Raw genomic sequence first — 26,123 nt, 5'->3', positions numbered from 1 at the left:
TGTCATCTCATAACCAGTCAGACGAGCGCTAGTTAAATGCTGCGTCTGTGTTCTGTTTAGTAAAATGTCCACCGCATGTGGTACCATTACCATCCTTCGATAGGAGGTGACCGAGGTAGGTGACCTCCTGTCGACCGTATTGGAATTTAGGGAGAGACACCTTGTGTCCCTTACGAGCCAAATGGTGTAACAATTTAACAGTAGACTCTCGGCACCCCTCCTCATTATCGGAGGCGATGAGAATATCATCCACGTATTGCAACAAGACATTTCCTTGCGGGAGCTCCAAATCATCTAACTGTGCTTTTAATGCTTGGCTGTAAATACTAGGGCTTTCTGTATAGCCTTGAGGAATTCTACAAAATCTAAAACTACGGCCAGCCAATGAGAATCCGAAGAGGTACCTGCTATCTGGGTGTACAGGTATACTAAAGAACGCATTCTTAAGGTCCAACACTGAAAAGTATTTAGCTGAGGGGGGTATCATAGTCAAAATGGTAGTAATGTCAGAAACCACTGGGTACTGGGGCTCAACAACCTTGTTAACGTGGCGTAAATCAATCACAAAACGATAGACATCAGGTGTATTCTCACCTGCGTCACCTGAGGATCTTTTAAGTATCGGAAGTATCGGACTATTACAGATATTCGAGTCTGTTTCCTCGACTACCCCCGATCCAATAAAATCCTGTATAATCTGCAACAGAGCCTTCTCTCCATCTCTAGAGATCTTGTATTGGGGTATGCGAGGCAGCTTCGCTCCCACCTTAACATTTATGGACACTGGTGCAATGTCCATTTTTCCCACATCAGTATCGCTACTGGCCCACAGACTCGGGGGGACATCCCTGAACTCAACTGGGAGGGGCTCGTCCTTTGAAAAACATTGCTGCGCACGCGCGACAGAAGGACCCATCGTAAGGTACACACATTATCCGGGGAACAGTAAATCGTAGCATGCAACCTTTTTAACAAATCCAAACCCAGTAAATTCTCACCACAATTCGAAGTCAAGAGAAAGGAGGAGTCAACAGTGAAGGGGCCAATCGTAAGTGTCAAGGGCTTAGAGATGGGGCTAACCACCGGGGTACCAGAGAACCCCACTGAAATATTAGTCTTGCCAGACAGAGCCGCCCCTGGAACCTGAGAACGTGCTACAGAACTTTTCGTAGCACCTGTATCCAATAAAAATTTCTGATGGGATCCCGACAAGTCTGCCGTTACATAAGGCCCACGTTGATCAACATCCACAGAAACAGGTCCCTCACTCTGCCCTACGCTGTCCTAGTTATAGGAAAATCCTGTGAAATCATCCATGGCGTACGCATCGTTGTAGAACTGTCTATCCCTGCCGTCATCGCCCTCCCTCTGAGAATGCTGTCTATCCTTTCCTCCGTCAAAATAATTTCCTCCCGGTCTCCTGCCCTCCTCGGACTGTCTAGTGTCTCTATTCGCATCTCCCCAACCTCGTCCTCTACCAGGTCCAGCATGGGACCGTAGTAGTGGACAATCTTTCCACCAGTGCCCTTCCTGTTTGCAGTTAGCGCACTGGTTGGGTCCCAAACGCTCTCTTCTCTCTCCCCTTCCGAAGCTACTTCCTCGACCACCTGACACGGGCGGGGCTCCCCGTCCTCTGCCCTTCGCTTCTTGCTGCAACAAAACCTTTGTCTTTAAATCTTTCGCCTTCTTTTCTTGCCTGTCCTTATTCTCATTCTCTCTATGTTCATAATACTGGGCCATGCTCAAAATTCCTGAGGGGGTAGATGTTGTCCATGTACTCTCTGACGCTTGCAGTCGGGCCGATATTTCTGGCAGCAGATTCGTAACGAATCTGTTGACAAAAAGACGGAGCCCTCCATCTTGAGAGATATCTTGTCCGCTAAAATCCATAAATGTTTCTTCAAAACGAGTGAAGAAATCTGAAACTGCCTCATCCTTTTTCTGTTTGCAAGCCGTTAACTTATCCCAATCTACCTTCTTAGGAGGAATGAGTGAATGCATATATTTAATTATACGCCCGGGTAATGCTAGTATCTCAGGCTTCGGCTTCTCACCTGGCTTTCGTTCCTTATCCCAATCTGTAAATTCTTCCCAAGTACCTCCTAACTCCTCTCTATGTTCCGAACCCTTCACCTGTCTCCACACATCCACGGGGACCAATAATCCGAAAAACAGTTCAATGTCTGCTAACGTCATTACTGTTGAGGAGGCTGCCTCCGTTAATTCTTTGTAATAAGCCGTTGGATTTTTCCTTGAGTCGGGTAACTGCGCCTTCAGAGCTAATACCTCGCTCCTTTTCCAGGGCGTATACACCCATTGTTCTTGGAAATGGGCATCTACACGTGGTCTAGTCACTACCAGGGTGGTCTGGTCTACTATTTCAGGTACCTCAGGGTGAAATATGGGGTGTACTTCACGCATTGGATGTATCCCCGGGAAATGGGTCTCACCTGTCGCTGTTAGCTCATTCCTGTACTCCAACAAATACCTCAAACTACGGAGCACTTCCGCTGCTCCAGTATTAGCCCTGTAAGCATGAGTCTTAATATCGCGAAGAACGGCTGGCGCCACACCACCATATCCCTGCTCCCATAGCGCTATTAGGGTCGTTGACATGTGCCACAAAGCATGCTGTTGCATCAAAGGCTCATAATCCTTCATAGTAGACCAAATATCCTCTAGTGAATAAATATTATTCCTGGCCCATTGACAAGCTTGATTAGCTACCATGGTCTTCTCATCTAGGGGTACATTAGCACGTGTGAGTAACTTTCGTACCTGAGTAAATAGTCCGCCCTCCGCTCCTCTAGCAGGTGTTCGCAACGCGCTCTGAGGGGTGGCGCTGGCAGAAACAGTGGGGATAGCGGGGCCGGCAGAGAACACCGGGGATAGCGCAGCAGACGCAGGGCTCGCCGCCGAGAAAGGGAGCAAGGGTGCCGTGGTAGAAGGGGAAGTAGGTCCCCCTGCAGAGGAAGCAGGTGTACCGGACAAGGGAGGGGCACTGACTTGGGGAACTGAAACCACCGCCTGTGGGGCGGAGTCTCCGATAACGGGGTACAGCGGCTGTGGAGCATATGGGGGAGGGGGTCGGGCGCTCAAAATATCTTCCATCTCGTCTATATCCTCTTCCTTTACCACATAGCACTTATTTTCCAAAAACCTAAAACGCCTATCTGCGCGCTCAATCCGCAGCTCATTCGCTTTCTTAGTGTGTTCCCTCGCCTTCTGCGCCATGGTCTGTGCCGATCTTTTCTGAGCGACCTTCTCCTCCCTTATCTGCCGTTCTCGTGCCTCCTTCTGCCACATTCGCAAAGAATCAAACATACTCTGACGGCTGCGCCTAGCAAACAATTTGTCTTGTAAATAGTCTAATTTTACTGCGTCATAAGAGCCCAGTAAAGGCCACTGCAAATCCACATTATCCATTGTATACTTATGCCACAGAGAGGAAAACAAAATAGGAGGTAAGCCATGCTTGACGTACATGTCGAAATTCGGAGAGCCTTCCTGCGGGGCAGGTTGGCTCTTAGCCAATCTCACATCTGAAACCTCATCACAACACCCGAAACACCGCTATTTACTAAAGCACGGCATTTTGTTCTCTCACAAACACACAACAGCACAAAAATTCACAGTTTCAATCTGCATATATCGATCAAATAGAATCCGCACCAAAACACGTTTTACCAAAATGGGACAAGGCCCGTCGACCAAGTCCTGGGAAACCTGGACCCTACCGCAGACTGAACAGCACACACCCGCTGTTCCGAGACTGGGAAACCAATCCGTTTCCCGGGCAGCACTACAAATCGGCAGGCGCCACACCCCGCGGGACCCGGCACTCTCCCACAAACCACCACATTAGGTGTTCGGGCGAGCCCAAAATCCTCACGTAGCAAGCCGCTCACCAACCCGCAGTACTATCCAGTCGGATTTTCACAAACCAACGTTCCCCAATCTCCATCAAGTCTGTCAGAGCGCTATCTGCACCCTGAGTTTCCCGGAGCACACTAGCCCCAGAAGCACACCGGCTCCTCCAATCACCAGAGACACACCGGTCTCACGGAGCACTCCGGCCCCTCAATCACCGGTCAGACCACTTACCTTCCGTGCGCGGTACCGACCTCTACCGTTCTCCACTTCCGGCTGCCTGGACCAACACGGTCAGCTCCAAGGTTCCCCCTTCCGGACTCCGGCGTAGGATCTTGGACCGAGACCTCCTCCGATCAGCAGGGTGGGGCAGCGCTGCGAGAACTAAGCTCGGCATCAAAGTGGGTACCCGGACCCACCGTGCCGACCAGGGGGTCTCCGGCCTTCTGCTACCCACTTACGGGTGAGAAAGGTCCTAATCGCGGAGTCCCTATTCGGGCGCCATCTGATAAGCGTGGCTAAAATACCACCAGAGTGACTTACCTCACTCACCTACAGTTACCCAAAATAAGTCAGCCGGACAGTGGAGAAGAATAAACAAAGCAAGTTTATTAGGCCACAAACTCCCATATGAGAGGGCCCTATATCGACCTCACCCCTAAGAGTGTGCCGAGAAGGACTGACTCACATCATCACGGTGATACATTATATTACGAGAAGGCAGAGTAAACACGCCCATAATGGAAAAGTACTGGTCCACCAGGAGTGTGGACAATGGCCTCATACGAGAGGCATCTGCACCTGCAATAGCAACACTTGTTATCATCTCCCAAGGACACAGAGCCAGGCCGCTACATCCCCAGCGCATGAGAACGGCCCGATAAGGAGTTTCGCTAGCAGGAGTTTCAGCTACAGTAAACCAAGAAATTAATATATGCTGACACGAGGAATTATTCCTATTCCTACGGGAGGGGGAATGAGCAAGTACAGTTTGCACGCAGAGAGAAATAATTCAAAATGGTGGCACACATGCTAAGCTAAGAACACTGCAAACGATATCCCACGCATAAGTGAATAACTGCATAATGAGAACATAAATGTAAATGCGTAAATGCAAGTAATTAGTTAGACACATTCCGCTAACTCATAAGCATAATGTACGAAGGGGGCGGGGCTTGGGATTGACGCCTATCAGTATCACGCAGTGTCGAATCTGGTTAATTAACAAAGAGGAGGCAAACGAGTAGTCTATACGCATGTATATGTTGTGGTATGCAGAGTAGTGTGTTTAGCCACCCTTACCTCAGTTGCCAACTCGCCACACATCACATATGTCTAATCGGACTATTATACCATCCAGCATCCTCGCAGCTGCCGCCGACTTTCTCGAATGGCCCGCCGATCTGTCGAGATCTGGGTTACGTACCAAATTGAAATCCCCTCTCCATAAGAACTTTGCAGTCCAAAAGCCCTTAGTCAGATTGGCCAATGTCAGAAAGAACTCAGGAGTGTTGTTATTGGGACCATCTACATTGACAATGATCAAGTCCAAACCCCGACCTTTACAATTAGAAATTACAAAACGACCTTCTATATCTGAGTGTACCTGTGTGAGTTTAAAGGGTGTTCTGGGATTAACCCATGTCAGCACTCCTCTAGCATGTGAAGTGAACCCCGCCGAATTAGTGTTCCCTAGCAGTCCTCTACAGCATAGCATAGGGCTTTGCTTGCGATAGATGCGTTTCCTGAAGCAGGGCTACGTCCACATTTTGCCTATTTAAGTAACTGAATACTTTCCTAAGTTTACGATAGTCATTAAGTCCTCTTACATTCCATGTCACTGCCCTCATACTATCAACTGTGTTACGGGTGTTGGGTGCGTCATGTGTCGTCATACCTGTATCCTGTACTCATCACGTCGTCCAATTCGCTGTGTGCTCGTGTACAATGTACCATAGATATAAACAAAGACAAGCCCCCCCAACATTTCCCATTCAAAAACACCCCCCCTTCGCCCCCACCCACCTCCCACAGCAGACCTCCCCCAACTTGGTCGGAAACAGTCCACCGCATCCCCACACTCCCCCCTCCCACACACCCTCCCAGAATGCAACAGTTGTGCAAGGCACTCGTAGGCAGAGGTAGCTCCTCGTGTTGAGCACTGTCCATCAAAGACATTTACACTCCCCAGCCCAGGCTCCCCTGCGCCATCAGTATCAATTTACAGAATTTACCTTACGACTCATTCTATCCGTAGTTTCCCCCCTATTTCGCCTGTGCCATCTGTTTCCCGCCTCCATGGTGTGGCATAAGGCCAGCCGTATCCGGCGCCCCTGCAGCGGCAGCCGCTGTATCAGATTTGGCTCTAGCGTGCTTCCGCCCACTCTACCTCCCAAACATAGTTGCAGTAGAGCAATGAAACCCTTCAAATTGTCAGGCCCCTCTTTGTCCAGCATGTACGACCCAACCATGCCCCAGACTCCATCCTCCTCCCAACTCCCTCCCGCTCCGTTTTCTTACTCTCCTGGTGATCTCTGTCTCGTCGCGTTAGTCCAGGTCATCTAACGAGCCTCCGGTAGCTTCCTCAAGCAGCCGTTTCTCCGGGCTCTCCCGCTGTGCTTTGATCCAGCTTTTGATTGCCTGCTGCACTGCCTTGGGGTCTGTGAAAATGTGTGATCTCCCTTGTCTATTGACTCTAAGTTTCGCCGGTTACAGCCTGGCGTAATCAATATCCAGGTCGCATAGCTGTTTCTTCAGTAGGTCGAAGTGTCTGTGGGCCTCCTGAACCCGAGCTATGAAGTCTGGGTACAATGACAACTCGGAGCTTTCATATCTCAAAACTTTCTTCTCCCTGGCTATGCGGAGCGCCGTGTCGCGGTCGCGATAGTTTAGTAGTTTTGCTATGATTGGCAGTGGAGGCACGTCCACCGGCGGTCTTGGGCCCAGGGAGCGGTGTGCCCTCTCCACCACAAACATTGTGGAACACCCCTTCTCCGAGAAGCGACACCAACAATTTCTCCACGAACTGCTCCATGCTTCCTGTGGAGGTGGTCTCCTGTAGGCCCGTGATTTGCAAATTGCATCGGCGCGAGCGCGCTTCCAAATCGTCAGTCTTGTCCTGCAGCACTCTGAGGGCTTTCCCGAGTTGCTCATGATCCGCATATAGACTAGTATGTACTTTGTCCACCTCTGTTATTCGCGTTCGGGCATGTCTAATCTTTCCTCGTGTTTTTCCAGGCAGTCAGCCATTCTATCCATTCTGTATGTGAGGGCATCCATTTTAGTACTCAGTGAGGTGATGCCACTTTGCAAGGATTTCTCCATTGATTTAAGCATGCTGCGAATGTCCAGGTCCGAGTCTTCGCTCACCAGAGGCTGCATCCTTGTGTCCTCACTAGTAGTGGCATCGTGTGATTTAGACCTCTTCTGGTCAAAGGATAGCTTAGTCTGCATCTTGTCTCCTCTGCCCATTGCGCCGGTGAAGCAATCTCTGGATCTGCAGGGCAGTCTCAACCTATGGGTTCCCTGACGTTCGCAGATATGCAGGGCACCTCCTGACAATGGCTAGCTGCAGCCTCTTCCACTACCTCACCAGTGCACCAAGTCTAGGGACTACGCATATGGTGGGAAACTCCTGCCTGGAGTTTGCGCGTCGCAGACCCTTTGTCTGTGCCACACAGTTATGCAGCACCAGTGAGCGTCAAGCACCTCCTTAGGAATCAATGACGTGCTGCGGGGACTGGTAGCCAGGCTCCAGTCACCCCTGATAGAACAGTTGTTGTGCGCTGACTCCATCCCACACAATCTTTCGTTGAAGCCTACAGCTCTCTGACAGTTGGCACTCTTGGGGGGGGGGGGCTTTCTGCTCCACGCCGGCCTCAGGCGCAATCTTCCTGCTCACCTGCAATTGCCTTCACTCAGCGCGCTCCGCAACCAGCCTCTCTTAATAGGTCCTCCAGCCGGCATCAAAAGAAGAGTTCCCTCCAATCCCAGTGGCCGCCGTTTGCCCCTCTCTCACCCGTGTTCGTGAGGCCTCCCTGAGTGTCACAATCAGCAGACTCCGGGCAATTCCCAATTTCCAGCCCTCACCTCTTCACACCTTCAGGCACACCAGGTTAACCTTGCTCCTCTAAGCCGTTCCAGCTCGAGCCCCGTGGTGCGTCTGCGCTCCGCAGTACGAGGTTGGTGACACCACTCCTGCGCACGTGCTACCCTGGCAGCGCCACCCTTAACAAATGATCAGAGCACCAAGATAATGCTTGTGCGCTCGGACTTACTGCACTGCCATTTTTCACGGGGTGCACCTTCTGTCTCGAGCGCCCACCAGACGTCGCGTGATGCTGCACGGCCACCGCTCTCAATTCAGCCCGGGCTGCAGCGGCCTACCTGCTCCGCCACTTCACTTCCCCGATAATGTTGTTGTGCTCCACCAATTGTGAACGCCAACGGCTCAAACTGACCCGCTCACCATCCAATATCTTGGGGGCTCGTTGCAAAATGTTTAGTAAGGAAAAAGCTGTAGGATCAATGCAGTATTGCTGGACTACGCAGCGGAGCCCCGGGCTCAAGCGGCCATTCTGTCCGCGAGCTAGCTCTGCCCCAATAAGCTAATTAAAATGGCCTCCTGTACAAACCCAAAAACAGATTCACCAGTTATTTGCATTTTCATAAAGCTTTTGGAACAATTATTGCCAATAATCAAAAATGACTCCAGGTAATATCAAAATATCATGTTTCCAAATAATTAGTCTACAGCAGAATAAGGATTTGCAACACTCTTGATAACAACACAAGCATCAAAGGGTTTGTATTTATAAAGGAGCAACCGCATCTCAGCAGGAAATGGTGTGCATGGTAAGTTACCGGCAAGTAAAGGACAAGACCAGGTGGCGACTTAAAGCCACGTGGATGAAGGCAATGGTGAGGATGCTGCAGGACAATGTACCACTATAACTTGCTGCTTTCTCTGTGTCCAGCCCCTGCTGTACTGAGCTAACCTGAATGCAATGAGTATTAGTAGGCAAGTGATGGATTCATATTGACTTTTAATCTTAGATATTCTTCCTACTAAACAGTACCCCAGTACCTCTGTTTCTATGTAATCTGCTTCATCTGCTAAACTGCTTAGGCTGATCTAGTGTGATCTACTATAGTGTGATTCATTTAATGTATGATGTGATCATACAATCCTGGCCGGTGGTGTCCCAGTTGGCAAATCTTGACCCACGTCGGCATGGTGGACTAGTAAATTCTCTGGCCTGCAGAAAATGTTTGTGGAAAGAGTGAACCTGCATCTCCTGGCCTTGGGCATCTAACCCTCTCCAGCCCCTCCACCATCCCAGCTCCACCGACAAAGAGAGGGAAGGACCTAAGATTCTCCAACAAGAAGAGACCTGAGAATGTCATCTCATGCACTAAATCAGGTGGAGAAGAGGCTCAGTTTGGAAAATGATAAGATTTCAATGAGATTTGCTTCCTTCTGAAAGAGGGGGATCCTCATCAACATAAAGGGATGTTGGACCATTCTGAACAGACTCGAACTAGGAGGAAGTGGTATCTGTCTGAGCTTCTGGGCCCTGGGATGATTCACCTTATGCTAACGGTCAGACATAATGAGGTTTTCAGGCAGCTCGGAGTCTCATCTCCACATTGATGGTACAGACACTCAGAGATTTTGAGAGTAGTCCCAGGTGTTTCCAGGTACAATCTGAAAAGAGTCAGTGAAAGGATTTAGTTTTCAGGAACACCCTGTTTCATCCTGGAATTGCTGCATAAAGTATTGGCAGTATTAGTAGTCTTCAAATTTAGGCTGTAGGACACACAATCAGCAGACAGTAGTAAGGCCAATTGGCCTGTTAAACTACCTCAAACAGACTTTTGGGTTTAGCAGAGCCCAAAAGACATTAGGATTTGTAAGCACTAGATCTGGAAAATTAGATTTTAATAATTAGGTCTGGCAGCCCTGCACTGAACAAGAGGAAATTGCCTCCAAGTGTTCTCCAGTCTTCTAGGGGAATTTAATTTCTCACGTAAGTCTTTCGAGAACCAAGCGACAGTGCCCTCCTCAATCACAACGCTGATACTGTTGCTATACATAGACTCTGTGATGTTGATAACTTCTTGGTATCCAGAGGTGGAAATGGTTATCCAAGTCTTGCATGCAGGTGGGTTAATATCAATCAATATTTTTTTTTAATTCTTTTTTATTTAACAAAAGGAAACAAACAATACATATACAAACATCGACCAGAGTGCATTAGGTGACCACTGTTACATACTTTTAGATGCGGACTTCCAAAGAAAAAGAAATCAATTAAAAGAAGAGAGTGGACCTAGGCATCCCCCTGTTCCTCACTAACAGGATCTAATTCCGGTGGTTCACAGATGTCGCCTCGATAGGTATTCCAGGTTCCCCAGATCTTGACCCATTTGCGGGGTCGCCCTCTGGACACATACACAGACTTCTCACGAAACATACACCAGTCGAGGTCTTCCATCCATTTCCCAACTCGAGGTGCCCGAGAAGCACCCCAAAGCTGTGCAATATTCCGCTTAGCAACCGCACAGGCAAGAGCCACCCAGACCTTACCGTGGCTCGGCAGGTCCGTAGGCTCCCACACATTCAACAAACATCTCCTTGCCTCCATCTCGACCCTCACTCCCCACACTGCGCTCATTTTCGAATGTATCTTGGTTCAGAAGGCACGGATGCTCTCACACTCCCACAAAATGTGCAGGAACGTCCCAGGCAGACCACACCCCCTTCGACAATCCGTAGACCCGGCCAAACCCATCCTCTGCAATCTCAGACCCGTGATATAGGAGCGGTGTAGAATCCTGAGCTGAACCAATCGGAGCCTCATAGGGACCACCACCTCCTTAGGGGATGATACCGCCTCCCTCCAGTCCTCCTCATCTAGTACAAAGCCATCTGCAACCCATTGTTCGCACAGCTGCACCAGGGGTTCCTCAGTGTGGTTGATCAGTTTGCTATATATTAAGGATATAGTCTCAGTGGGGACAAGGCCATATAGCAAACGATCCTCCAGTGGGGAGGTCACCGGTGGTGTGTCACCTCTGGGGAAAACAGCACATAAGGCATGGCTAATCTGAAGGTATCGAAACCGTTCCGTCTCATTCAGATGATACTTGGTCTGCAGCTCCTCAAACGTCAACATCCTGTCCTTACCCCACACATCACGGACCTGAGTTATACCAATCAGATCCCAGCGATCAAACCCTTTCGTTTTCCAAAGCGTCCCCAACTTCTCAGAACTCCACAACGGGGTAGCCAGTGTCAAGCGCCCAGCCCATTTAAGGTCCCTGTTGGCCTCATGCCACACTCTCGTAGAGATCAAGGGTGGCCCCACCAACGGGAAACGACCACGCCTCGCATATAGCACGCGGGTGTACTCTCCTCCCGGCACCTGACCACGGTCCATCGCGTACCCCAGATCAACCGGTGAGCCATAAATAGCATGATTAATAGGAGCCAACTGGGACGCCAAGTAGTACTTCCGGATATTAGGCAGACCGAAGCCCCCGTCATACCAAGGCAGCATCAATTTCGACAATGCAATACGCGGCCTCCCCTCCCACAGAAGGCTACGCTGCAAAGACTCAACCTCACTAAAATACGACGGGGGCATAGGGTCAAAGGAATTCTGTAGAGCATATAAAAATCACGGAAGAGCCATCATCTTGAAAAGAACATATCGGCCCAACAGAGAGAGTGGTAACGTCTTCCACCGCGCAACATCAGCGCGAAGTCTGGCCAAGGGGGCAACAAGTTCGACCGAAAGCGCACCTTGGGATCCTTAGAAATATGAATCCCGAGGTAGCGAAAACTGACCGGTTCCACTTTAACGGGGCAGTTCCCAGGCACCCTAGGGGGATCTCCACTCAAAACAAAAAGGACCGATTTCGCCCAGTTGATCGCGAAACCCGAATACCTCCCGAAGATAGCGAGAACATCCATGAAAACAATGAGGGTACTGCGAGGGGAGGTCAGGGACAACAGAATATGGTCAGCATAGAGCGAGATCTTGTCCTCCCACTCCGAAGTCCAACGCAGCCCTAGGATCGATCGATCCCACCGCACCCAGGCCGCAAGCGGCTCCAAAGCCAAGGCAAACAAAAGAGGCGAGAAGGGGCAGCCCTGACGAGTTCCCAGACCAAGAGAAAATTCACGGGACCTATGATTATTCACGACCACCCGAGATAAGGGGGCAGAATACAGAAGACGTATCCAATCGATGAAAACTGGGCCAAACCCCAACTTCGTCAAAACCGCGAAAAGATAGGGCCACTCCACCCGGTCGAAGGCCATAGTTGCGTCTAAAGACAATAACACTGTCGGCTCGTGAATGCGAGACGCACTCGCCACCACGCCATGTATCCGATGAAGATTAAGTGCAGTGTTGCGCCGTGGCATGAAGTCGGACTGATCTGGATGGATCAAGGTCGATATGACTTTCACCAAGTGGGTGGCCAACAGTTTGGTCAAAACCTTAGGTTCCACGTTTAACAAAGAAATCGGGCGATATGAAGAACAATCCAGCCTAGGCTTAACCTCCTTGTAAATGACCACAATATTGGCAACACGCTGATCGTAGGGCAACACCCCTCGATCACGGCTTTCCATGTACATGTCCTTCAGATACGGGGCCAATCGGTTAGCGTGGGGCTGAAACAATTCAATGGGGAGACCGTTAGGGCCAGAGGCCCTACCAGAATGGACCCCGTTAATGGCCATCGCCACCTCGTCATTCATGAGAGCAGAGTCCAATAATTCCCTATGATCATCCGACAGGGCAGGCATTGGTATATCACGTATAATTTCAGCGTTATCTGCCTCAGTAAAAGTTCCAGCCGAGGTGTACACCTCCTCATAGTATCGAGCAAATTCCTCAACTATCAACTGGGGGTCCGACGAGCCCGCAATACTCAGCTCCGGCACCAATCGAGACCCCCAGTCGCCCTTCTCCAACCAGGCAATCAGCTTCCCTGCCTTGTCCCCATGCTCATAGATCCTGCTCTGTGTGGTGGCGTGTTGTGCCCGCGCACTGTCACGTGTCAGAGTCCTATATTCATCCCGGAGCAGTCCGAGGCGATGGTTCTCCCCAGAGTCACCCCCGGAGGAAACAGCAGTTTCCAAGGCCAAGAGCTCCGCCTCCACTCTATCCAACGCCGCCCCCTTCTTCTTCTTCTGCGCAGATACAAGGGAGAGGACCTCCCCTCTCACAACTGTCTTATACGCTTCCCAAAGGGAGCACCTCGAGGTGACCGATCCCTCATTTTCACGGAAATAACTATCTGTAATCCGCACCAGCTCCTTTTTAACCACAGGGTCTTTCAGACCCCACGCATTTATAGGGGCTATCCTACCAACATCACCCTGTCCCATTGTGGAAAAGTAAATTTTGCCATGTTGTATGTGCCTACGTGTTCCCCATCTTATGTTATATGTGCATGATCGATATGCATGTATTCCCCTCTGATCGATTAAAGACGCAATTACAGTTGTGTCCATCTCTAGTATGCCAGTTTCCAGTCATCGTGAAAGCAACGAATATTAGGCCTATGTAAACCTACGTTACCACATTTTACAGTGTGCACGTTAATTCATTGAATTGTCCCCGTTTCTAGGCCTCAAAAGGGCCCGGACTCAGATTCAGCTCCAGTCTTCTGAACCCTCTCCGAGGAGCGATACAGCCCCCACCTGCATCCCTGACCCTTCGCTTACTTCATGCCTCGCAGTGCCCGGCCCGGCCCGGCCTGGCTCTGCCTCCCAGTCTGCCAAGAGTATGTTATGCTTCCAGTTATCAGTCCAGCCCTCCTTCTCTGCATTCCTACGCTACTGAATCGCATCAATAGTTTCCGTCATGGTCTAGCCTTTATGTCTCCATGTAAGAGAAATACTGTATTAATATTCATAGAATATTCCTCGCACACGCAATACATGTAGAATTATGCATGCACCAGTCTTAATGTCTAGTAGCCTTTGCCCTGATAACTTTTGGATTCTATCAACATGTACTCTAAACACCAGATACCAGATATGCCTTAGGTACATGTCGCTCTGACACTCCAGACTTTAGTCTCCTCTTCTAGCGCAGAAGTCATAGCCCCCAGTTCTCCCTGGTAACACGTCATTGCCCGTTTGCGCGCACCACTAGGTTAGAGGTCCCAGCTGCTCAGGTAGCCCCCTCCATGTTTCCGCCCCGTTTATGACATATTCTGTTACGTTTACATCACATGTCTATGTATACGCCCTGTACATGCCTTCTTGTTACATCATTTTGCCCTTATCTTTCGCGACTGCTACGAGTCACGCCTACTGCTACGCCTACTGTATTGAATGTAATGTATTTTGTTTAAGTATATATATATTGTGCACCCATGTTAAAAGTTGTCCCAGTCCCGCATTATTCCCTTGTCCGACCCCAGGCAGCTGCCTTTCTTCCTTCATTCCCTTCCCGTACAGGCTGTCCTGTTCCTGTCCTTTATGCCTGATTAAAGCCTGACGACTCAAGATACCTCGAATCCTGACTCTTATTTATTGAGCTACCTGTTTTATTGATGATATGAAAAATAGTACCGGTAATTAATTATTTATTTACCACATAATGGCGCCCGAATAGGGACTTGCCCTTTCCCCACGCGCCGGAGAAGCCACGCAGGCCCCCTGATCCTCTGCAGCCGTGACGGAACCATACCGTGCACGTGCAGATATTTCTGCTTCAAGTATCCCTCAGGCCCACGGAGGAGACGGAGGTTGCGGTCCAGCGTCCAGACGAGGCGGTGAGGAACGCGGCGAGTCCCGACCAGAGCCCAAGCCGAGAGTCCAAGGTCCGAGGTATCCGGAGGCCCACCTGTAACTGAAGTCCGAAGTTCGTAGTCCGTCGTCGTAGCAGTCCAGTCCAGTCCGAGGCCTTCCGTTCTTGCTGCCCGGTGAGTACCGTTGCTGGGGTAGTATCTAGACAGGGTCAATTAATTTGTCTCTGGTCCGTGGGTTTGGGTACGCAGATCCAACACGAAGTGTTCACCTAGGTGGACGCGGGTCCTGACGTGTCTCTTTATGGGACCGGTAAGTTTCGTGCTGTTATAGCAGTACATCTAGTCATTCTAGTAAGTTCTGTTCTCAAGAAATTTATGTGTTCTGTCCGAACTGTTATTCTAAATGTTATTTTCATGTGTTTTCAATGTCGTGGTATGAGTGATTTGTTTTTCAGTTATTATTGTGTTTACCGTGTATTGTATTGTGTCCAGACTTCAGCCTAAACTATGCCTCTATTCTCGAAGTTACGTCAGTTAAAAACCAGAAAGGGATTGTTAGAGGAAGCAGTTCCTGTCCCGCCGAGGGACAGTCCAGGTCATTTTATGTATCATAAGCATGGCTTAAGTGCCATATTATATCTAGACTTATGGGTGGAGTACACCAAGGAATTAGAAGAGAAATATAGATGGCCTGTATCAGGTACGTGGGATGCCGAGTGCATCATGCGAGTAGAAGAAGCATTATGGAAAAAGAAATCCAGACAGTCCCAGAAAGATGCCATCGAGTTATGGCGCAAAGAATCTCATAGAAGAACCGAAAAAGAAATCAGAAAAACAGAATTAAGTAGGGAATCCTCAGAAAGAGCCCAAGAAAGGGAATTAATCGAAGTAGGTGAACGAGTTAAAGCCGAACAGTCAGACAGACAGAGAAATGCCCTTATTAAGGGTATGTATCCTCTTCTTGCCGAGGGCTTGCCGAAAGCAACCCCGGAAGTACCATGTAATTTTCCGCCGCCATTAGTTCCGATTAAGCTACGTCACAAACCGACCGCAGCTGATATTTTTCTTTCGTCCTATTTGGACGACACAGTCCCAGAATATGCAAATCCTGTTCCGCCTGCTCCTGTAAGTAATGTAATCCCCGTTCCTCCAGCCACCGGGGCACCCGTTGCAGCACCTGTTACGGTACCCCCGGTCCAGCCTACAGTACATGTACCTGCAACATCAGTCACTCTCCCAGCACGTACAATACCCGTCGACGATTCTAGTCTAGGGGCCGTGGGGGGAAGTCCTCCTGGAACCCCGCCTCAACACAGACGTGTGACATTACTCGAGCTACATGCACGAGCGTTACAGCGTTCGCCCAAACATCAGTCAGTTGCAGATATCAAGCGAGCCCTTACCGAATGCCGTTATGATCCAGTCCCAGGCGATGATGATATGGTCCTGTATTCATTGCGTGTAAGACGGGTGACCGAATATTTGGACACCCTACCGAATATGAAAGAATATCTAGACAGAATATATCGTTTCATCCGTACAGGAGTAGATCCAGGAAGTATTGGCGAGGCCATGGCTCAAAGAAAAGTCGAGATTCAGCTCATGCTTTTGAAGTTTCTAATTAATTGTTTAATAAGAGAACAAGATTATCCGGATAAAGATCCGGAAGAAATGAAAGTCCTGACCCGGTGGAGTGACCATATAGCCGAGGGAAGACACAAGACACAGAACTGTATAGACAGTATGTACAAGAAAATCCGTAGGGAAATAATAAAGTTACACGAGAAACGAGAAGGAGCACGAGTAAACGAGAAAGAAGACAGCTCTGATACCGAAGAGGTAGACGACGAGAATCCCTCCAGAATAGCGTATGTAGGTAGAACTAGACTTCCCGACCGACATTCACGCCTAGAACACAAGAAAGTTTTCCCTCCTCCAGCACCAGAACAAGGTTCTCTTGAGCAAGTATTTCAAGCTACCGATCACATTCTGAAATCACGAATCGGATATAGTAAACTTAGTACCATGCATGAACAAGAACTAGTCCGATCAGCGGTCCGATGGACTACTGATTCTACCACTTTTCCAGACGAAATAGTGGCACAAATGTTTCTGAAACTGCCCCCAGCCGAGCAGCGACTGGTGGGTATGTATATGATCCAGCACCTCATTACACTGTATGAGGGACAGCATTCTGATCCAGGTCCGTTACATGATGTTCTGAACGAGTTACTCCAGTCTAGATGGAGAGGTCTAGGTACTGATTTAATTAGTATCATTCTAGAACAGCGCCACAAATATCGAACGTTTCTGAATCCGCATTTTGTTCATGTCTCACCTCCAGAAAGTAAATCATTTTACATAGATAGACAGCATCCGTTACGAGAAGTACACCCAGTTAGGACAACGGGTGGTGATCTAGAACGAGTATTTGTTTACACCCCTATCACAAAGATGGAACTCTTAGAGATGAAAAAGTTAATTCCCTGTCACGACAAAGATCCAGCAGGGTTCCATCGAGAATTAAAAGACATGCTCCGTATGGGAGAATACACGTATCCTGATATCATTAAAATGTTAAAGGTCCTGTTGCCCGCAGGGGTATATGAAAAACTCAAGGAAAAAGAATGGGAGGTGGGAGAGAAAAAGATAGATTGGACAGCTCTAGAAGCTGAAGATACTTCCCGGGTACCAGGTACCGGTCTTGGGGGTAAAGTTAAAGAATTGCCCGAGTTATTGATACAGGTTTTGCCAAGGTTACTAGCCACGAAAAAGGAAGATTGGGATGCAATCTCAGCTTGTAAACAGAAACAGGATGAAGACACTAGTGATTTTTATTCTAGATTTGAAAAATGTTTTATAATTAACAGTGGTCTGAAAACGAGTAGTGAATCGTACCCTCATCTTTTTGTTACCAAACTAGTCGAGAATTCAAGTCCACAAGTTAAAAATCGAGTATTGAAAGTCGAAAGTAGTTGGCAAGCTAATACCCCGTCACAAATGCTACAAATGCTCCAGTATCACCAGAATAGAATCAGGGAAGAGCAAGAACACGAAAGAAGACGTATGAAAGACACGAAAAGGAAAGTATTAGTTGCACAATCTGTTCCACAAGACAGTCAGAAGAGGGGTCCGAATCAAGTCAGTCATCCTGCAGCTCCCGTTAAAGGGACTTGCAATTATTGCAAACAGCCAGGTCATTTTATAAACGAGTGTGCAGTTCTGAAACACAACATAGCTACTGGTAAGACTAAAGAAAGACCACGTCCGCCTAGACAAGAACAAGTTTTACAGACTTCTCAGTCACCACAGAATGCACAACAGACAGTTTCAGCACCGCAGCCTATCGCTGCAACACAGCATGTTACACAGCAAATGTACCAGTATGCTCAGTCAGAGTATCCAGAGTATCAACAGTATTCATGAAACAGCCTAGAGAGGGAGGTAGGCTTGCCTCTCATCGAGATACCTGTAGACCAAGAGGGTCCCTATGTACACAGTCAAGTATTAGGGAAAGACAGAAAGTTTTTGATTGATACAGGGGCAAGTAGGACTACTATCAGTCATGACGAGGTTCCAGGGGCTCCGCTCTCAGGCTCTAAAAATGTTTCCCTTGGATTTTCAGGAAAGCCGATTGTTAATGAAATTTCGAAACCAGTTTCCCTAGAAGTTGGTCCATTGTCCCGAACTACTGATTTGTTACTTACGAAGTCATGTCCAGAAAATTTGTTAGGCATTAAAACGTTAAAAGAATTAGGTGCAGTAATTTGTTGCTCCCCAGAAGGAGTCCGATTGTTTTTACGCGACTTTAAAGGTCACTATGTATTACGTGATTTTGATCCAAGATTACTGAATGTACCACAGCATTTATGGGCGCAAGGTCCAACTGATGTAGGCTGTATGCACATCACACCCCATCGTGTGACTCTCAAGCAAGGTATAGTTTTGCCACGAATCAGACAGTACAGATTGCCACCTGAGGCTGTAGCAGCCTTAACCAAAATTATTGACGAACTTATTGCTCAAGGAGTGGTTGTAGAAACTGACTCCAATGTATGTAATTCTCCTATCATTCCAGTCCTGAAACGTACTGATCCAAATGCACCTCCAGTATATCGATTAGTGATTGACCTTCGAGAGCTTAATAAATGTATCATACCCCAGTACCCAGTAGTCCCAGATATTTCTTCCCTATTGACAGCCATTGATTCCGAAGCTACATTTTTCACAGTTATCGATCTCAAGAACGCATTTTTCAGTGTCCCCATTCATCCAGACAGCCAGTACCTTTTTGGTTTTTGTTTAAATGGAAGGAGCTATAAATTCACACGAGCTCCTCAAGGTTTCACAGAAAGTCCTAGTATTTACAGTCAAGCACTTAAGAGACAACTAGACAATATTCACATGCCAACTGACACTGCCCTGCTCCAGTATGTCGACGATCTACTGATCACAGCCCGTTCTGAACGTGACTGCGAGCGAGCGTCACTTACAGTTCTGTATTTTCTGGCCGAGTAGGGGCACAAGGTGTCCCCTTCCAAATTACAATTCTGTGTCCAGCAAGTGGTATACTTAGGACACTTACTGTCCAAGTGGGGTAGGCAGTTGACACCAGACCGTATCCAGTTAATAGCGAGTCTTCCACAGCCCAAGACACAGAAGGAGGTACGAGCTTTTATTGGCCTCACTTCTTATTGCAGACAATGGATTCCTCAGTATGCATTTCTAGCCAAGCCACTGATACAGTTAACGACACAGGAGGCAGCCGTATCGACTGTCCTCCCTTGGACCCAGGAACATACACTTGTTTTCAATGAATTAAAGAAAGCCTTATGTCAAGCACCTGTTCTAGCAACACCGAACTACAGTAAGCCTTTTACACTTTTTGTCACAGAACGTGATGGTACTGCATTATCTGTTCTCACACAAGATCAAGCAGGACAATACAAGCCCTGTGCTTATTTCTCGAGCACATTAGATCCAGTAGCCCAGGCTCTGCCTGCGTGCCTCAAGTCAGTTGCAGCCACAGCTCTAGCTATCAGACAAAGTGATTCCATAGTGTTAGGACATTCCCTGACAGTACAAGTTCCACACTCCGTGGAAGTTCTTTTAAACCGAACACAGACTCAGCACTTGACCATTGCACGTTTAACAGGTTATGAACTGACACTGTTTCAGCCACACATAGAAATCAGACGCTGCAACATTCTAAATCCTGCTACACTGTTACCGTCAGTTACTCCAAATCCTGCCACACATGACTGTGTGGAAGTTGTTAACACTATGACTAAGCCAAGACAAGACCTGACAGACATTGCATTACCTAATCCCGACCTGACACTTTATGTGGATGGTTCATGTATGAGAACAAGTACAGGAGAACTAGTAGCCGCGTATGCAGTGACTACTGAAACTACAGTTATAGAAACACATCGTATTGACACCCTGTCTACACAAGCAGCAGAGCTAGTTGCTCTGACCCAAGCCTGCATACGTGCCAAGAACCTGAAAGTAAACATATATACAGATTCACGTTACGCATTCGGAGTCGTACACGACTTTGGAGTGCTCTGGCAGGAGAGAGGTTTCATGACTTCTCATGGAACCAAGATTCAGCATGGTCTCCTCATTCAAGCTCTGTTAGATGCAATACATTTACCGACAGCTATCGCTATCATGAAGTGCAAGGCACATACGAAAGTTACTGACATCATTTCCCAAGGTAACGATCTAGCAGATCAAACAGCCAAGCTTACAGCTCAGACTCCAGACATTCTGGTTAACACGATACAGACACTCACTCCAGATCCGACTACTTGTATGACAGTCAAGGACCCTACACAAGATGTCATAGACATACAGTTACATGCTACTCCCGAAGAGATTAAGAAATGGTCCGAACAAGGAGGGGTCCAGACAGATCAAGGATGGTTGACGAAGGGAAAAGCCACATGGTTTCTCCCCGACTCTATGGTTCAAGTCATTATTAATACCGCACATAGTCCAGCACATCTAGGAGAAAAAGCTATGTTAGACAGTATTCAGAACCTTTGGTTCAACAAGCACTTACGAGCTGCAGCCAAGCAGAAAGTCCGTACCTGTATGATATGTTGTCAGTTCAATCCAGGTAAAAGTGTTCCGGTGGAACAAGGTGGATTCCAACCTCCTGACCACCCTTTTGAAGTCCTCCAGATGGATTATATTCAGATGGAGCGATGTCGAGGTTTCAAGTATGTCCTCGTAGTTGTATGCGCTTTGTCCAGTTGGACAGAAGCATATCCAGTTCCAGATTACACAGCCGCGACCACTGCCAGGCAGTTGGTTCGTGAATTCTTTCCCCGCTATGGACTCCCTAGGGTCGTGTATTTAGATAACGGCCAGCCATTCTCATCTGAGCTTATGAAACATGTTTCCCTTTTGTTAGGGTACCAGTGGAAGTTCCATTGTGTGCGCCATCCTGAAGCAGCCGGTCTCGTAGAGAGACATAATCAGACTCTAAAAATTCGCATCGCAAAAATATGTCAAGAGAAAGGTGTAGACTGGCTAGTTGCCCTGCCAGTTGCTTTATTTTTTATGAGGATGGTTGCACATTCCAGATCAGGTCTGTCCCCGTATGAGGTCGTATTCGGCCACCCCCCAAACATGTGGGGTACACCTAGACCCCGCAGTATTACAGATGTTTCCAGTAATATGCTGACAGATTACCTAGCTTCCTTGATGTCTGCCCTACACTCTTGTCGTTCACAGGTTGCCGCCGCATTTCCAGACAACACCGAGGTGAAACCGCATGAAGTCATTCCAGGCGATCTGGTGTTGGTGCGGAATTTTGATCGTTCAAGTCCGCTGGAGCCCCGCTGGAAGGAGCCCCGCCTCGTCTTGCTTACAACAAGGACCGCCGTGAAGCTCAAGGGGAGAAAAGGATGGGTCCACCTGACCCACATAAAGAAATTCCATGGAGTACCAGAAAAGACTTTTGCTAAGGAAAAGACTATTCCTAAAGACTGTCTAAAAACAGACTCTGAACTCAAAGTTCCCTTGTTAGAGAAAACTCCGCAACAGGAGTATAAACAGAAGCTTCGGTCTAGTAAAATAAGTCAGCCAGTTTAATTGTCTAAGTCCCTCTCGGGTGAAACGGTTAGACAGGTTTCTGACATGTATGAGATAGACCCCCATAGTGAGAGAGTTAGTCAAAACTCTAAACGATGTATCATTGTTCTAAGTGTTTTATTATTTTTGAGTCTTATGGTTACCTGCACAAGTTATGCTTTACATTTATGTTTTCCAGTTTCACATGTAAATATGTTTTCTAATGCTACAGTAGAGCACACATTTAGTGATCTGCCTCCTCACGAGCTATCCTATCGTCTTGCTATGCGAAATAATACATTCATTAGGATGTTACACTATTCACACCAGACCAGCAATGCCACTAATTGTTGGGTGTGTGGTCGACTCCCCCCTTTCCAGACACCGAAGGGAGTTCTGCCACTCTTTCCTTATCCGTTCTCACATAATGGTTCGTGTGGAGCATGGTCCACGTTAACGTCATCCTCCAATGATATGTCCCTCCTGAATAGAACATGTTTCCCAGACAAGCAAGGTCTTTCCCATAGAACAGGGTTAGATCTAGAAAATGAAGTATATGATTTAGGTAATTATTCCTCGAATTTCATGATCCTGAATGTTCAGTCTGATACTACTCCAGATTTGCCTGCTATTTCAGTACTACCAGTCAAGGGCGAATTATGTGTCAAAAAGAATGGTTCCGTACAAGTAGGACATAGTGATTGTACTACTGTGGTCGAGTATAGTGACAGTGGGAAATCTATTTTCAAAGCCTCACGTCATTCTTATTTTGTTTGTGGTCAGACCGCATATGTTCATCTGCCCCTCGATTGGGATGGAACATGTTACATTGCCTTCCTACTGCCACCAGTTTTTCTAGCCCCATCTGATTATCACAGAAACACGCATCTAGTACACATTAGACATAGAAGGGAGATCGAGTCCCCAATTGTCGATCAAACTGAAACTACTCTAGAACAGTATCAAGACTTTAATAAAGGTTTCTTCTTCTTTATAGGACCTGTCCAGAATAGTAAGTTAATACGTAGGTTAACCAGAACCCTTGAAGCAGTAGTGAATGAGACTACTTCTGCTCTAGGTAACTTAACTGAAGAGCAATCTGCTATGAGATTTGTCGTGCTCCAAAATCGTCTCGTTCTTGACGTCATACTGGCCGATAGAGGAGGAGCATGTAGAGTCATCGGATCTAGTTGCTGCATTTTCATTCCTAATAACGCGCCGTATGTTTATTCAGCTATAACCAGACTTCATAAAATTGCCCATCAGTTACACCAGAATCCAGGCACCTGGACATGGTCCGGTTGGCTCTGGAGTATTATATCTGCCTGGGGATGGAAAGTATTGTCATTCCTAGGTATTGCAGTAATGATCATATTCAGTTGCTGCCTCTGTATACAATGTGGCCCTGCGATTTGCGGCATGTGTGCTACCTCTTGTATTCCTAGTCCTAAATCCCGTTCCAAGACAATTCGAGACGAGCAAATGATGCTATATGAAATGATAGATGGTATCATGAATATTGATGTTTCCTGATGGAAACGTAGGGCACAAGGAGGGAATGTGGAAAAGTAAATTTTGCCATGTTGTATGTGCCTACGTGTTCCCCATCTTATGTTATATGTGCATGATCGATATGCATGTATTCCCCTCTGATCGATTAAAGACGCAATTACAGTTGTGTCCATCTCTAGTATGCCAGTTTCCAGTCATCGTGAAAGCAACGAATATTAGGCCTATGTAAACCTACGTTACCACATTTTACAGTGTGCACGTTAATTCATTGAATTGTCCCCGTTTCTAGGCCTCAAAAGGGCCCGGACTCAGATTCAGCTCCAGTCTTCTGAACCCTCTCCGAGGAGCGATACAGCCCCCACCTGCATCCCTGACCCTTCGCTTACTTCATGCCTCGCAGTGCCCGGCCCGGCCTGGCTCTGCCTCCCAGTCTGCCAAGAGTATGTTATGCTTCCAGTTATCAGTCCAGCCCTCCTTCTCTGCATTCCTACGCTACTGAATCGCATCAATAGTTTCCGTCATGGTCTAGCCTTTATGTCTCCATGTAAGAGAAATACTGTATTAATATTCATAGAATATTCCTCGCACACGCAATACATGTAGAATTATGCATGCACCAGTCTTAATGTCTAGTAGCCTTTGCCCTGATAACTTTTGGATTCTATCAACATGTACTCTAAACACCAGATACCAGATATGCCTTAGGTACATGTCGCTCTGACACTCCAGACTTTAGTCTCCTCTTCTAGCGCAGAAGTCATAGCCCCCAGTTCTCCCTGGTAACACGTCATTGCCCGTTTGCGTGCACCACTAGGTTAGAGGTCCCAGCTGCTCAGGTAGCCCCCTCCATGTTTCCGCCCCGTTTATGACATATTCTGTTACGTTTACATCACATGTCTATGTATACGCCCTGTACACGCCTTCTTGTTACATCATTTTGCCCTTATCTTTCGCGACTGCTACGAGTCACGCCTACTGCTACGCCTACTGTATTGAATGTAATGTATTTTGTTTAAGTATATATATATTGTGCACCCATGTTAAAAGTTGTCCCAGTCCCGCATTATTCCCTTGTCCGACCCCAGGCAGCTGCCTTTCTTCCTTCATTCCCTTCCCGTACAGGCTGTCCTGTTCCTGTCCTTTATGCCTGATTAAAGCCTGACGACTCAAGATACCTCGAATCCTGACTCTTATTTATTGAGCTACCTGTTTTATTGATGATATGAAAAATAGTACCGGTAATTAATTATTTATTTACCACACCATACACAGCCGAAGCCAAATCGGTGAGTGGTCGGAGACCCCCCGCGCCAAGTGAGCTACGTCTCGAACAATGGCCGCCTGTGCCGCTGGCAATAACACGTGATCAATCCTTGATAGGGAGTGATGCGCCGATTTGGCGTGAGTGTACTCAATAGCGCTCGGGTGTCTGAGGCGCCAACAGTCTATCAGCCCCGACGCCGAAATAAAGTTGGGCAACCACCTACGAGAGGGCAACAACACACGGGAGGGGAGCCTATCTAGCTCCCCGTCCATGACTGAGTTACAATCCCCGCCCAGCACCGTGGTGCCGACGGGTAGTGTTAGAATCATCCGGCCCAAATCACGAAACGTATCAACCTGCAGCGCCGGGGGGACATAGATAGACACAAGTGTGACAGTCCTACCCTCCCAAAGACCCGATGTAGCTACATAACGGCCGCGATTATCAGACCAGGTCGAGCGGACCGCAAAGGGAAAGGAGTTCCTCACTAGGATGCCCACGCCCCTAGAGCCAGATGTAAAGCCAGCATGGGCAACAAGTTTGTAACCGCCCCTGTGCAACGCCATACATCGCCTTCCCATGAGATGCCTCTCTTGCAACAATACAACGTCTGGCATGTGGCGTCTAATGAGCTGACTCACCATGGTTCGCTTAATCTTGTCACCCAAACCATTCACATTCCAGCTGAGGAAGGAGAACCCCAGGCCCTGTCTAACGGGAGCCATACATCATGTAAAAAAACAGGAGATCCAAGTGCACCCATAGCAATCCCTGGTCATACAAAACAAACAAATCAAAATGCAAAAAAAAACCACACCCGAGCCCCCAGCCCCCCACCCTGCACCCCTGCATGCAGCAAATACACATCCCCAACTCGCAGTATGCCTGTCGCCCCCAACTAACTACAATTATCTAAAGGTAGAAAAACGGAGGAGGACCTTACAACAGGCCGCCCGCCCCCACCACCCCAACCAACCACTGTCCCCCATCCAGTGAAAGCACAAAAAAGGATTCATGAACAAAAATAGTCCAGAGGGGGGGGGGGAAATAGTACAACCCCTACCAGACCCCTCTGCGCCATCGATACAGTCTAAAACAAGTCACTGTTCCTCACTGTCCGATCGGGCCCAAGCCCCCGGCTCCGACCCCTCAATTCGATCCAGCCAGTCCGCAGCCACCCCAGGAGTGTCAAAAAACCAAGGTTTTCCGTCGCGTTCAATTCTCCAACGAGCCGGATACATCATAGAGTACTTGATGTCACGGTCCCTCAGTCGCCGCTTTATAGACAGAAACCCTTGCCGTTGTCTCTGAACCGACTGAGTACAGTCCGGAAAAAATAGCAACGAAGCATTCTCGTAGGTCAACGGGCCCGTGGACCTAGCCGTTTGCAGGAAGCGTCCCGGTCCCAAAAATTCAGGACCCGTGCAATGATGGGACGCGGAGGCGCCCCAACCTTAGGGCGGCCGCCGGGGATCCTGTGTGTCCTCTCCACGGTGAAGAAATTGCTGAGGCCCTTAGGCTTGAGATGGTTTAGGATAAGATCCTCAACAAATAGGTCTGGGGTCACCCCCTCGGACCGCTCCGGAACCCCCAGGATACGGACGTTATTGCG

Source organism: Lissotriton helveticus, chromosome 2_1 (genome assembly GCF_964261635.1).
Source record: "Lissotriton helveticus chromosome 2_1, aLisHel1.1, whole genome shotgun sequence".
NCBI classification, from domain to species: domain Eukaryota; kingdom Metazoa; phylum Chordata; class Amphibia; order Caudata; family Salamandridae; genus Lissotriton; species Lissotriton helveticus.
This window is presented reverse-complemented; position numbering follows the sequence as displayed.